The sequence below is a fragment of the Anguilla anguilla genome, chromosome 1, assembly GCF_013347855.1.
Source record: "Anguilla anguilla isolate fAngAng1 chromosome 1, fAngAng1.pri, whole genome shotgun sequence".
Taxonomy (NCBI): Eukaryota; Metazoa; Chordata; class Actinopteri; order Anguilliformes; family Anguillidae; genus Anguilla; species Anguilla anguilla.
Window position 1 is genome coordinate 85621135 of NC_049201.1, and position 11665 is coordinate 85632799.

The 11665-nt window shown below is 40.3% G+C and overlaps 1 protein-coding gene and 1 long non-coding RNA gene across 2 annotated transcripts in view; one reads left to right on the forward strand and one right to left on the reverse strand.

Moving 5' to 3' along the window:
* Window positions 1-11665, reverse strand: part of LOC118235520 — a 253413-nt gene that overhangs the window by 206486 nt on the left and 35262 nt on the right. The window lies entirely within an intron of this gene.
* On the forward strand, window positions 6426-8229 carry LOC118236025. The gene is made up of 3 exons (XR_004766967.1): window positions 6426-7243; window positions 7339-7405; window positions 8215-8229. It is a non-coding gene; the product is annotated as an uncharacterized LOC118236025 (long non-coding RNA).

The window sequence follows — 11665 nt, forward strand, 5'->3', positions numbered from 1 at the left end:
GGGGAGGGAGAAGGAGATGAAATGATGGTCAGACGTATGCAGGGGGGTAACCGTAAGATTGGAGCTGGAGCAGGTCCTCAGGAAGATCAGGTCTAGGAGGTTGCCTGCCTTGTGGGTTGGAGGAGAGTGTTGTAGGGAGAGGTCAAAGGAGTGAAGTAGTGGTAGGAAGGCAGCAGACTGGGAGGCTTCTAGGTGGATGTTAAAATCTCCAAGGAGGATCAGCGAGGTGCCGTCCTCAGGGAAGGAGCTGAGCAGGGTGTCTAGCTCATCCAGGAAGCTTCCCAGGGGCCCCGGGGGATAAATAACAATAATATAAAGGTTAGCAGGGTAGGTGATAGAGACAGGATGGAATTCAAAAGTGGATATAGACAGGTCAGGGAGGGGGAGAACAGAGAATTTCCAGGTAGGGGAGATCAGTAGACCAGTACCACCACCACGGCCAGATCGCCGGGGGGTGTGGGAGAAGGAGTAGGAGGATGAGAGGGCAGCAGGAGTGGCAGAGTTGTCTGGTGTGATCCAGGTCTCTGTGAGGGCAAGAAACTGCAAGGATAGGAGGGAGGCATAGGCGGAGATGAAGTCTGCCTTGCGCGTAGCAGACTGGCAGTTCCATAGCCCCCCTGTGACCGTAAAGTTCTCACAGGGGGTCAGCGGGGGGTAGCAGAGGTTAGAGGGGTTCCGTTGTCGAGGGGGGCCACGTCGCTGGAAGCGCCTTCTGAGGGGGAGAGCACAGACTGGAATGGGGAACTGGCTCATAAACTAGGAGGGAGCGACGCTAGCGTCGCTCCGAGTGTACCTAATTAGCAACTGAAAACCTGAGTCGAATAACGCGCTGATTACAGAGGTTCACAGTCTGTAATAGTGCAATAATCGCAATCTATCAATTCTAAGAATCAAAGTGAAGCCCAACAACCTAAAAACAAAGAAACCCAACGCAACCTAACACAACCTAAAAACAAAGACCAGTTTCCACACAGGGAAAAGTTTAAAATCTAACGTGGTATGTAATTAGTAAATGAACGCAGATACTTATCCACTCTAGCAGGACGGATTTCGGCAGTATAAACATAAACATTTATTTTTAAATTGGTTTTAACGTTGGCTCTGTGCACCAATACTGTATCTACTACATACAACGGTAGTGTAAATGATCACATTTTACATAAGGGTAAAGGTTAACCCTTTTATATAAGGGTTTTTTATTTTTGGCCCACAGGTTGTGTGGTCAGAAACAGATGGGACCCAAAGAATGGCTTAAATACCTGTTATTTCACATCCTGTTCTTCAAAGGTAAGGCGCAGAAAAAGACCCAAATTATTTGACAAGGTTACCTCAGTCTCCCTCAGCTTTTCTGCTTTATATAACACTTGAAATGGAAAGAATATATTACACTGCCAAAGACCACACATTGTTTGAATCTACGACGAAGGTCATAGTAAACACATGGGTGACAGAAACAATTTCCTGACGTGGAGGCAGCATCCAACAGTCAACATCAGAGATGAAAAATAAAAAGTAGGAATTACTCAGTCAGTGTGGCATGCCCTGTGATGTTTTTTTTAAAACTCAAACACACAATGCTTTCACATATCTTAAGCAACCAATTACCTATGGGTGTTCTTTGGAATCTTGGCATTTCAAAACACAACCCTCGGTCGACATGCCTCAGTCAATCTACATTCTGAAAAGATCCAAAATCTAAATTTGTAGTGAAGATGAAGCTAACAGATTCAAACATTCTCTCTTAATGCCTTCGTCAGTGAAATGGTTTTGTGTGCTGATGGCAGTCTGAATGCTAAGGATTCACTACAGGTGTGCAAGCTAATTTGCATGTACAATACTGTTTGATGTTAATACCCCCATCATGTTTCCAACAACATTGCTGGATGATTTCTAAAACGTGATTTCTTCCCAAACATCGTATTCCCATTTTCAGTGAGATAATTATTCCATGAGCGATACCTGTCCATCTCTTTGGAATATGAATGTGAGTGGTTCCCAACTGCGTTCCTGGAAATGTACCGACCAGTAGATTTTCATTTCACCCCTAATTTGACGCATCTTATTCCGATAATTAGCAGCTCAACAAGATCTCTAGCTGCTGAATGAGATGCACTTTGTTAGGGTTGGAGTGAAAACCTCCAGGAACAGAGTTGGGAACCACTCATGTATTATTATTATTTTATTTAAATTTTTTTATTTGACATGGAAAATGTGTATTAATAACATTTCTGTAAATGTGAGTTAGCCAGGAAGGCTAATTTGAAGTCCCTTGGCTCCGCGTACAAGGGATCTTCATCTTTTCAAAACATCACACTTTGATTGTTATTTATTTTTTCCAGTGTTAAATGTTCACACCACCTCCACCTGGACAGCAGAAGTGCCGCAGACAATATCAGCACTGCAGGGATCTTGTGTCGTGGTTCCCTGCAAGTTCAATTACCCAGACCGTGAAATAAAGCCTACAGACCTGACAGGAATATGGCACACGACAAATCAAGACATATACATTTATCACCTGGACTCCTCTAAAGTGTTGGAAGAATTCAGGGGCCGGACAAATCTGATTGGGGATCTTGCAAGAAAAGACTGTTCACTGAGAATTAATCACCTGAAAAAAAAAGGACAATGGCCCATTTATTTTTAGGATAGAGATTTGTGACTTTGATAAGTACTCTTACAAAGGTAAATTGGTCTCCATTGATGTCCAAGGTGCATTTGAAGAAGTGTTCTCTATGTGGCTTATTTTAAAATCATGAGTATATACGGATAAGATCCTGGGTTAAAGTCATTGTAAAACATAAGCAGTTCCTTTTAGGTCTGTGCACTTTGGCTGTTGAAAGCCCCACTGCATGCTTGAGACCAGCTGTGATTGGAAATATGTTTTTATGACTTTATTCTCTAGAAATGTGACAGCTCACTTAGGTGACCAAAAACTGAAAATGATTCATTGGGAACTTGTAGCTTACAGATGGCGGTTTATTAGATGCTTGTTTTCACTTGACTACAGACTCTCCAGCCTTCCCATTGCTGACCGTGAGCGGGGAGGTCAAAGCAGGTGACGCTGTGACTGCTTCCTGCTCTGTCTCACTCCTGTCCCACGGAGCTGCCTCACCTGATCTGGAGCCGCAGTGGAACAACCACCAACCAATCAGAGGAGCTGCCCAACGGCCAATGGAGAGTGACTTCAAACCTTTCACTGCCACAAACTCTGACCACAACCAGCATCTGACTTGCACAGCAAAGTATCAGCAGGTCACATCTGTGCAATCTTCTAAAATTTTGAATGTGGCATGTAAGTGGGCATTTTTTTTTTTTTTTACATGTTTTTGCACAAAGCCTGAAGGATTTCACAATTCTTCAAAATGAGAACTAACACATTGATAGCATCTTATTACTTTTTTTTTTTAACTCTGAATGTAGTACAGAGCATTATTGGAAATTGAAACTTACAGTAACAATTCAATTCCCCTTTTCTGAGAACAGTTTTATTTTTAGTTGTTTAAACTGACTGCTACCAATGCTTTTTTACTTTAACTTTTTATCAAAGAATGAATTTAGATCACATGTTCCAAAACAGATCTTCAACCCTTGGAAGCTAAAGAAATAGGCACAGAAAAAAATGGATAAAATATTTTACATTTTCACAATTAATTGTATTGTTCCAGATTTCATCAGTTACATATTTCATTGTTTGATTTGTATGTCTTTCGTAGTATTATGATCAGCTAATTTATGACATAAAACACATCTGGATATAGATGACGTATCATGTCTAGTTTCACACATAATTCACACAGTAATCACACATGTAACAGTGTATGAACAAGCCACTGCATTGCGGCTCAAAGAGTCAAACATTAACCGTTGGTAGAGTGGTACAGGAACTCTGTCAGATGCTGGTCATTTTAGTTGGCGTTAAAAATACTAATGCCCTGGTCCAGATTGTACCACTTGCGGTGACTTGTTGAGTCATTTAAATATAATTTCAAGTCATCTGAAAACCGTGTCGTTCATCTAGATGCCCCAGTCCGTGTGGAGGTCGAGCCTGAGTCCACAGTGGTGAAGGAGGGAGATGCTGTGGAGGTGCAGTGCTCCACTGACAGTAACCCTCCTGCACACGGCTACCAGTGGTACAACATCACTGGCACTCTGCTGTCAGAGGAACAAATCTACAAACTGCACAACGTGTCCAGACACACTAAAGCTCTCTACTGTGCAGCCATCAACACAGAGGGGCACAAGAACTCCACTCCGGCCAAGATCAGCGTGGAGTGTAAGTGCAGATCAAAACATTTCATTTGGACAGTTACACAGGCCTTCACGTCTTTGTCGTCTGGCCTGAAATGAATACGTAATGACCATCTTTCTGAGCATATATCAGGTGAAGAGATGTGTTGAGTACACATTTGCAGTGTTTGATGGGTCTCCAGTTATCAGTGTTTTGACATAAAAATAAAATGAAGCAAGGATCTCAGGAGAGATCTGGTTGATTTTAAATGACTACTACAGATGTCTTTCTGTATGAGGTCCAAATTGAATTAAAATTGCTGTGTATGTTTCATCTCCACATGAACTTGTGTAAGTTATTGTCAGGCCTCAACTTTTCCATTTATTTGATATAACATCATCAGCAGTGCACAAAGGCAGATGCTCAGTTTTTATATTAAAATTTGGCTAGTTAGTTATGCAGACATACATTTGGCACAGTATTTAAATAAATTGAAAACTGTAGTTTAAAAAATCTAATAATAATCATAATAATAATAGGAATTCTTTAATAATTTCCAGACCCCGCAAGCATTGGAGCACAATCAGGCTGTGTTGCAGAAATCACAGGGGTGAACTGCCGGTGCCTGGTGGAGTCCAGGCCCGCTAGCAGAGTCCAGTGGAAACTTGCAGATGGCAAAACTGAAAACAGCAGCAGCTTCCACAGCACAGATGGACAGGACTCCGCCACTGTTCACATACTGCATTTCCACCTGGGCCTTACTGATGTGGTGTCCTGCTACGCCAGCAACAAACATGGGAACGAAACAAGGGTCCTGGAAACCAACCGAGGAGGTGCTTTACCATTTTCCTTCACTATCAAAGCGGTTTTTCTCAGTTCATATATATATATATATATATATATATATATATATATATATGCATTATATTACCTTGCTTCTAGTCCACTGATATTTCTCCAGTTTCTAAAGTCTGTCCAAAACGTTCTGCCAGTGGTTTACAGATGATCTCAACTAACTCTTTGAGTACTCTTGGGTATATGCCATCAGGGCCAAGGACTTGTCTTTAGTTAATGTAATTTATCCAGTAGGCGGCAGTGTAGTAAAATGGCTAAGGAGTTGGTCTTAACCTGCATTGCTCCAGTATATATCCAGCTGTATCATTGGATACAATGTAAATCACTCTGGATAAGAGCGTCAGCTAAATGCCTGTAATAATCCAGTACTTCTTTATTCTCTATATGAATATTTTGAGACATTCTGTGTTCTGAATATGCCTTCCAGCCTATTAATAACCTCCTCTGTAGTAAAACTCTCAACCAAGTAAATTAAGGCATCAGCAATACCCTTATCCTTAAGGCGTAACTTGGTGGGATGGCAGACCTGCCATCCCAATTAATCTGGAATTTATCCTCACAGGAGTACTGATGGCCATCTACTTATCAGGCTCGGCTGCTTCTGCCTTTGTGCTCATATTGGTTATTTTATTGCTGTGGAAATGTTCAAGACGAAAAAAATGGTAAGTGTTATTTAGAAAACCCCTCACATCAGACTGGAAATTTCATAATATATGCCCCCGAGATATGTTTTAAAAGGAAGAGGTACTGCAACACATATTATATAAAGTGAGAAAATGCACCGTTCACTTTTCAAAGGGAGTACAGGACTTGTACAACGACACAGTACAATGTTGCAGTTGCAGTAAGTGCTCAGTTTGATCGTGTACGTAAATGCAACATACTGGAATGCTTATGAAGCCGTGTTAATAATTACTGGTGGACTGATTACATCAACATGCAAGCCACCCGCAGGCTGCTTTTTGTATGCTGTATGTTTCGTTTCTTTTTGCTCCTATAAATGTCCCTCTGCTTTGTCAATTCTTTGACATGCCTTTTACATTTAATATAGATTATCCCCTGAAACTGGGCTGGCTGTTGTTTGGATGAATTTGGTACGAAATGCAAACCGAAGTGCTCAGAGGATGTCACATCATAGGCCCACCTACCTACGCTTATGTTTTAGCCTAACCGTAGCCCTAACCTTACCTACGCTTATGTTTTAGCATATGAAATCGCTAATTCAAATGTGGCAAATGAAACATGTATAACTTTTTTTTGTTGTTGCTTTTAAAGTGTGGAAGTAAAGATAAACCCTGTCTACTCAACTGCAGGCCTGTAAGTCTCCAAAGTATGCAACAGAAAAATGCACATATTCAGTATAGACAAAAATTAATACTATTAATTAACAGCAAACAGTAACTAGCTGCATAGGTAATTAGCTATATAATTAAATGCGGTCCAAAAGGAGCATTTAATTATATAACTAGGTTTCATGCTACACTCACTACCAATTTCTACCTAGTCATAGCTTGAACTAATTGTTTGGAACACTGGTTCAAATGTTTTTTGTATAATTAACACAAGCCACAAAACAACTGCCTTTTGCTGGTTAGCAAAATCCATTTTTAAAATATAATCATTTTTTCAAAACTGCAAATTTATTCTTAAAAATCGCCTCAAGAATGTACATACAGACTTGCAGGCAAGCACGCAAATTTGACAAGGATGATTTCAGTTTAAAAAGTAGGTAATAGCTCCAGACAATCATACTGACATGTCTGGCTTTTTAAGGCATGTCAACAAATCGTTGTCAGACTCTTGACCAGCATAGCCCACTACAGCTCTTTCTTAATGTGGCAAAGAGTCACATTTTCCACATCAAATACGAGCTGAACTAGTAGGTGGTGCCGTGGGAGTGGGGTACTACACACACTATCTAAGCAGTGGAGATTTCAGTCGGCGATCAATAGTCCTCACTTTTGCTGATTAACCGTCTGTTATCTGCAGTTTTCTGTCTGGCTCACGGTGAATTTTGCATGACACACACGCTTAATGTGCATTGGGTGTTGCCGCGGCGAAGGGCTAGGGTGTGTAATACGCGTGTCATTTCTTGTTTTATTTTCACAGTGATGACCAGCATGTGGGAACACGGGAAAACATAGCGCCAGCCAAATCCCGGTAGGTCTCTAAAGTACACACAATATTCAAACTCATAATCTGATTAAACATGAATGAATAATGCTGAATTGACTGTCTTTAATGCCATCTAGCAGCAGGGGAAAGGGGCCTGTTGAAGATCCGTCCACTCCCGGGGGTGATAACATTTATGTTAACAGTGAGGTAAGTTCAATAATTTAATGTTGCCTGTAAGCACATGAAAGGAATAGAGTTCTTTCTGGGTTTTAAAAAACATACTATTTTAGATTAAGTGAGCAGCCAATTCTAGAATTATTGGCACCCTTCATGAAAGTGAGTAGAATGACTGTAAAAAAAATGAAAGCATACAGTAGGGCATATTTTACATTACATTACAGCGTTTAGCAGATGCTCTTATCCAGAGCGACTTACACAACATTTTACACAACATTTACCTTGCATCCATTTATACCGCTGGATATGTACTGAAGCAATTCAGGTTAAGTACCTCGCTCAAGGGTACAATGGCAGTGTCCTATCCAGTAATAGATATCCAAGCCCAGTTCCTTGCCCACTGTGCTACACTGCCCAATTTCAGCTCTAACGTAAGGGGGAGCCACATGCTGTTATCTTAACACAATTTTTCAGACACAAAGAGTTTTTATTGAGTAATACAATTTTTCTCTGCAGAACATACAGTAGGTTTCAAAATGATTGGCATCCCTATGATTAATATCTGGTTATGCCTCCCCTGGAGACAGTTTTTTAAATATTGTGTAGGCTCTTTGTGCCTGGTGTGAAATAGTGTCTAATTGCATGGTCCATAGGAAACAGTTACAACAGAAAGTATGAATAGAGGTAATCTTTTGCACAGTAATGGGGTAATGCACACATGCACAACCCTGGAGGCATAACATCTCTATACAAGCTTTTCTGGAACTGCAGGAAGTATAACGTCTGTGCATTTGTGTCTGAAATGAAATGGTTTCACTGTGTTCCTTTTCTATTTCCAGACACCATATTTTGAAGAAGAAGAAGGGGTGGATTATGAAAGTTGTTTTAAAGAGGACGTTTATGCAAACATGTAATGGAACAAAGTTGGCTAGTCTTAAGAAAAACCTGCTACTTTAACATACGTGATCCGGAGGTAGTTCAAGCGATGACTATGCATTGAAAAGGCCTTTGTCACACGACAGGAATTTTATTGTAATTCTCCATGCGCACATTTCACATATGATACTTTTTTTTATCGGATGTTGCTTGTGCGCAATGTGAATAAGGCTTGTGATTTCTGCCAGCACGTTTATTACTGAACGGCCATGAAGATGGAGGTTTTGGTATCACAAGAATCATAAGAAGGGTTAATTCTGTTCTCTAGTACGTGTGCTGGGTGCTTGGAAAGGATCCTTTTGATTTTTTAACGGTACATTACTTGATGTCTTATTTCAATATTGTTTATTAATATTGCCATATACTGCTTTGCAGGCCTACATGTATTGTCACCAAGTATATTACTATAATCAAGAGCGAAGCATTTATATTTAATTCATTGATTATTTTGTGTTCTGAGAATATCTTTGCTGCAATAAATAATTCTTGGTGTTAGAGGGGTCAGCTTTTGTGATAAATATATGGCCCTTGTACGATAGATGATGGATGGGTGGATGGATGGATGGATGGAAGACTGTCAAACTAGTTCTAACATCACACTGTGTGAATTACATCAGAGGAACAAGAGGAACAGGGAAAAATGGCTGCAAAGCTACTGTGATTTCAAATTGACTAAGGATGCAATGGCTTAAATGATTAAAAATTAAACTGTAAATCTACGACGTTCAGTTTACGAATTGTGTATTACCACATTTTGCATATGAATGCACACAAAACATAGCTCTCACCAAATTTTCTACGGACCAAACAGCGATGAGCAAAAATATACTGGTTTTTGTCTCAGATCAACACTTAGCTTTAGCCAGTTAGTCAGTGAAATGCAAGCCACAACAACAAGGTCAGGCAAGTGCAAGCTCACCCTTTGGTGAAAAGATTCCATGGACACACATACATCCATCCATTATCTATACCCGCTTATCCTGAGCAGGGCCCATCCATTATCTATATCCTGAGCAGGGTCGCTGGAGCCTATACCAGCATGCATTGTGCGAGAGGCAGGATTACCCCATGGACAGGCCACCAATCTATCGCAGGGCACACACACCATTCACTCGCTCACTCATACATATGGGCAATTTAAAGCCTCCAATTAGCCTACCTGCATGTCTTTGGACTGTGGGAGGAAACCGGAGTACCCTGAGGAAACACGCGTGGATACAGGGAGAACATGTAAACTCAACACAGAAGGCCTCAAGCTGAGATTCAAACCCACAACCTCGTTGCTGTGAGGCAACAGTGCCACCGACTGCACCACCGTGCCATCCAACACATATATAGTTATATGCAAAGATATAGGCACAGTGACATGATTTCTGTTACTTTGGCTTTTCTACTCCAGCACATTGTAAATAAAATATTGAGCATGAGGTTAAAGTGCAGGCTGTCAGCTTTAATTTGAGGGTGTATACAGCTGTAACCATGTATAGGAATTACAACCCTTTTTATAAATAGTCCCCCATTTTAAAAGAGCAAAAGTAATTGGACAATTGGCTGCTCAGCTGATTCTTGCTGAATACCAGCTGCATGGCATTCAATCATTAATTAATATACATGACACCTAAAAAAAGGTCTGGAGTTGATTCTAGGTGTGTAATTTGCATTTGCAGTCTGTTGAGGTTATTAGAACTAAGTGTCAATGTCAGTAAATTAGGCCATCATGAGGCTACGGAATAAATTGATCAGAGGCATAGCCAAAACTTTGAGTGTGTCAAAATCAACTGTTTGATACAGTGTAAATCCACTGTGTTAGAGTACACAGCCAAAACAAAAATACTGTCCCAGTACTTTTGCATTTAACAGAATATGTAACAATGCACATGTATAATGATGAAATTCATTTGTAAATGAGAGACCAATAATACAGGAATGGCTTACCTTGTACCTTCACCGATGCACCGAAAAGATTCAACAGCAAAATCCTCTGTGAGAAAGCCGTCCTACACTCCTCTCTACCTCTACCGTAACAGGAAGCCAGAGGCAAACTGTGGAGGGGTGATGTGGTTAATGCGCCATCTGCTGGTGGAGAGGGAGCGGTTTAGCTGGCCTGCTTCCACAGCTGTTAGAATTATTCAGTAACTGTTTATATGCTCTACTGTACATATATTATATTACTATGACTAAAAATCTATTTACAGTACAACCAAAATATTTGATATGATTAACAAGTATAATATAAATAGACAGGGATTGATTTAACTTTATAATTTGGAATGTTTGTTTTGGCTTTATACATTTCATTTCATTCTTAATACATTAGCAGGATGGTAAAAAGTTATTTTACAGAAGCAAGACTTTTTTCACATGGTGTGCCTGTGGTAGGTACCTTCGTAAGGCTGTGCTACAGAGATGAGCTGGAAACGTTGAGCTGTATTTAGCACAGTAGACATGTGTGACCAAAACAGTTACACTTAGCATGAAAAGGCAGGCATGTTTATTACTGTATGACCAATCAGACCAACCCTTGGTTTCACTTACTCAGTAAAAAGTGTTTTTCATTAGCTGGAACCACTGACTTCCACTGCTACGTCACTCTACAGTGAGAACAATAGACTTTATTGTGGTAAACCATGATTCATGTGGGAAGGATTGCTTTTGTTTGATTTAACTGCATATGCATTCAAAGAGATAAGTGCTATGGTTGCAAGCACGTTACTAGATGCAATATTTGCACGACTGTAAATGGTAAATTTTGGCATATTTCCTTGTGGTTATTTAGTTACATATGTTTTACCACATTAAGCTTGAGAGGCAAACTTATGGAACTCAGCGTAAGTGCTTGGTTGAGATCTTTCCTGGTTTTGTTACCTGCTGTAGCTAGCAGGATGCTTAACGATGAGAACCAACTGTCCAGTTACATTTGCCCTACAGTGTACATAAAATATTAAGTGATAAAAATGGGACAGTTCTATATTCTGCTTGCCAGCAGGCAGAATATGCAGTAGTGAAACTGTATGAATTGGCATTACTTATTGTTTCAGGATGACATATGATATCAGAACACATTCTGTAAAGCTTACTTTCAAATCTTATGTCCCTCAGGAACACCTGAAATGGCACTACTACCAATGGCTGTGTATACCACTCAGGAACACCTGAAATGGCACTACTACCTGTGGTATTTGTGGCTCAGTTTATTTTTACAGCTAAATATCTTGAGTGTGATACGGGGTTGCAGGAGGAGGTTCTTATGAGTGTGTAGGAAATTAGCTCAGTTACAAGGCAGGAAGTTGTCTTTTGTTATTAGGATGTGGTACATGATGCACATTTTCAGTCAGACCTGACCATTTGTTTGAT